Genomic DNA, 4,155 nt, shown 5'->3' with positions numbered 1-4,155 from the left:
TAGCAACTCTATTGGTATGCCATCTGTTCCTGCTGATTTGTTTCTTCCAAGTATTTAAACAGCAGCTTTCACCTCACGTTCTAAAATTTCTGGTTCTTGATCATATGGTTCCTCTGTGAATTAATCTGTCATCCTGGCATCTTTTTTATAGAGTTCTTCAGTGTATTGCTTCCATCTTCCTTTTATTTCATCTTGGTCAGTCAGTGTGTTCTCCTGTTGATTATTCAACATCCTTACTCTTGGTTTAAATTTCCCTTTAATTGCTGTAATCTTTTGGAACAGGGCTCTTGTTCTACCTTTTTTGTTGTCTTCTATTTCTATACATTGTAATAAAACTATATTGTAATAGTTCTCTTTGTCCCTATGTACCAGTCGCTGTATTATTTAGGGTTCTGACTGTGTTTCTATCTCCTTTTGCTTTTGCTTTCCTTCTTTCTTTAACCGTTTTGAGAGTTTCTTCAGTCATCCATTGAGGTCTTTCTTTTTAACTAGAGCTATTCTTTTTGCATTCTTCCCTGATAATGTCTCTGACTTCACTCCACAGTTCTTCTGGTTCTCTGTCAACTAAGTTTAAAGCCTCAAATCTGTTCCTTATTTGATCTTTATATTCTTCTGGGATGTTAGTTAAATTGCATTTTGGCATTTTGGCATTATGATTGCTTTGTTGTTCTTCTTTAGCTTTACTCTGATTCTTGATATTACCAGTTCATGATCTGTACTGCAGTCTGCTCCTGGTCTTGTTTTTGCAGAAGGTATGGAACTTCTCCATCTTCTGCTACCGATTATATAGCCAATTTGATTCCTATATTGACCATCTGGTGATGTCCACTTGTACAGTCGTCTTTTCTGTTGTTCAAAAAATGTGCTTGCGAGAAACAAATTATTGGCTTCACAGAAGTTCACTAAGTCTTTCTCCTGCTTCATTTCTATCTCCTAAGCCCCATTTCCCCACAGTTCCTAGCTGTTCTCTGTTCCCTACTTTTGCATTCCAGTCCCCCATTATTATCAGCACATCTTGTTTTGGTGTGTGATCAATTTCTTCCTGTACTTCTGCATAAAATCTCTCCAATTCCTCTTCTTCTGCATTTGCCATTGGAGTGTAGACTTGGATGATGGTTATGTTAATAGGTTTCCCATTAAATTTGATTAATATCACTCGCTCAGACCTTGCGTTGTAGCTCTTAATTGTTTTTGCTACATCACTTCTCACTATTAACGCGACCCCGTCTTGTCTTAATTTCTCATTCCTGCATAAAATATTTTGTAGTTGCCTGATTGAAAATGTCCCATTCCCGTCCATTTTAATTCACTCATGCCAAGCATTGTAATGTTGATACATTCCATTTCTTACTTGACCAATACCAATATCTTTATTGTTACGGTCGGTGACGAGCATATTTCTTACTTGATAATTTCTAACTTTCCCTGGTTCATGCTTCTCACATTCCATGTTCCTGTTGTGTATGTTGTACAACTCCGGACTTTCCTTTCGCATCTGTACGCATCAGCCTCTGGCTTCCTTTCGGCTTTGACCCAGCTGCATCATTAGTCACAGCGCTACTCGTACTTGTCCTTTGTTCTTCCCCAGTAGCTAGGTGAGTGCCTTCTGACCTGGGGGTCTCATCTTCCAGCACTATCTCGTGTTGCATTTTGGATACTCTGTTCATAGGGTTTTCGTGGTAAGAGGTATTCAGAGGTGGTTTACCATTGTCTTCCTCTGAGTTTGGATGCATCTTCGTCTGGTGTCTCAGCTTTGACTGTTCAGCCTTGGGTGCCCCTGCTAGGAGTCTAGCCTCTTGGTCTAGACTCCTGACAGCATTGCTCTCAGCTTCTTCAGCACTCTCAAACCCCCTCACCACGTTAAGGTGTGCATACTAGAGGAGGATCCCTTATTGTACATGGTGCAAACAGAAAACAGAGGTAAAAACAGCATCTTTAGCACGAAGTTATGTTCCCACGTGGATAAGACCCCTGTGATGCCTTGGAACACATAATACCTTTCTCTTTTCAGCATTCAGCTTCAATTTGTTGGCCCGCATCCAGCCCATCACCACATACAAGCACCAGTCTATCACTTCAATCTCCTCAACTAATTCAGATGGAACAAAGAGACAGAGCTGAGTGTCATCCACTTATTATTGTTGTTGTTGTTTATTCCTACCCTGCCTTTCGGCCAAAAGGCCCTCAAGGCGGCTTACAAAAAACCCACAAATATAAAAATACATCAATAAAATACATCAATACATCAAAATACATCAGTACATCAAAATACTTCAAAATGCATCAATAAAACAATACAATTTACAATTTACAGTAGCCAATACATAAATAAATAATGTGGGTGAGAAGAAGGATGGGCACAGGAGAAGTCCAAAGAAATGGATCTTGAGGGAAAGACCTGGAGGAGAGATCCTTTCTCCATGGCGACTGAGATGATGGATTAGCGACACCATGCTACTCAGAGTGGATTTTAGTCCAGCCACCACCGACTGCACTAACCCAGATCATCTAACGGCACCAGTCTCTTCGCTCCGGGCTAGCTTCTGGGTGGTGGCGGTGGCGGTGGCTTCCCCCTCCGGCTCCTGCTCCTCCTCCTGCCCCTTACATGGTTGTTGTTGAAAGGTTTCATTCGGAGAACCGTATTAGTAATTACCAGTAAAAATGAAAGTATGCATTAAGTAACCACAATCAGCTTCACCTATTAAGAGGAAGAGCTTATTGGTGACACTTCATTCTCATACTCCTGCTGAAAGCTCCCACTGGCATGGGGGGCAAGATGGAACCCTGAGGGTCAGCACAGGAAAGCTCCCCTGATGCCAAACAAAAGCTTCCCATAACTACTTTCTGGAAACGGCCCTGGAGGCAGGAGCAGTGCCCCCAACCCCACCCCTCTGAAATGCTCCAGGAGGATACCTGGCCAACAGTATGAAAGACCACTGAGAGATCAAGGAGAACCAGCAGGGGTCATATCCCCTCCCCCGCTTCTCCCAACAAATTTCTTCAAGCAAGGGCCACCAAGGCAGTTTCAGGGCCGTGACCAGGCCTCGAATGGATCCAAAGAACATGGAGAGGCTGACCAAGGAGGTGCTGTAGGTCAGCTTAGGCAGCTCTGTGGGCCTGATTTGGCCTTGGGGCCAGGGCCCCCTCTTCTGCCCTATGCCATGACTGAAACATATATATATATCCAGAGCATAACAGGGTTTTGAGGAGTTTTGTTTCCAAGTCCAAACACTTGCAATAGCTGTAGAGTGGAGGCAAGAGGGGCTCTGATGTGAGCCTTTTGAACCGCTAACTCTCTGCGAGAAGGAATGAATGAAATCCAACAACTGTCTGCAGCTTCTCAGTTCCAAACAAAGTCCACTACAAGGGACGGGCACACCTGCCACTGTTGGCTTCTCTGACTTTCACATTTATCCTGTCTGAACTTCCAAGTCTCTGGAGTTCTACATCACTCTGCAATTAAAAAAACACACACGCCTCATTAAAATTTGTCAGTATTTTAGTGCATGTTTCTCTTACAATACACCCCTTTGTAACAATTTTTTATGCATTTTGCATGTTATTTTTACCAATGTATGCATTTTTATATACACTTTCCCCAAATACAGGCATATTTGTACCCATTTTTTGTTGGAGAAATGCATTGCAAAATTGGGAATTTTGAAGGATAACTGGTTTGCATATTGTTTTGGGAAGTGCAAATCCTCACTGCGTTGATTTCCCCTCCTTACCCAATACCATGAGAACAGAAGGCTTCAGAGCCCAAGCCCGGGCCCTGCAAAGCTTCTGCAGCCCTCTCAGCTCTGATCATCTGCACAGACGGGAGGGGAGTCCTGCGAGTGCCTGGCCTTTGCTTGGCCAAGGGAAAAAGTGCAGCAATCTTCCATGGAGCTCTGGGAGTGTGGGGGGACTCTGGGAGGCTTGTGCCCCGCGTCACAGGGACATCTTTGTCCTGCTCTCTCACTGTCAGGATTTGTTCAGCTTCAAAACCTTTTCATGCTTGAGAACATTTCTGCCCATTTGTTGTGAGCTTGAGCAAAGAGCTTTCATAACAGAATAACATATTTCTTGGCAGCCAGAGGGAAAGGAGGCGGGTGCCTCCATCAAGTAAGGAAGTGCCACTCCCAGCCCACTTAAAAGCAATCTCTGTGCAAG

Source organism: Rhineura floridana, chromosome 13 (genome assembly GCF_030035675.1).
Source record: "Rhineura floridana isolate rRhiFlo1 chromosome 13, rRhiFlo1.hap2, whole genome shotgun sequence".
In the NCBI taxonomy this organism is placed as follows: Eukaryota; Metazoa; Chordata; class Lepidosauria; order Squamata; family Rhineuridae; genus Rhineura; species Rhineura floridana.
This window is presented reverse-complemented; position numbering follows the sequence as displayed.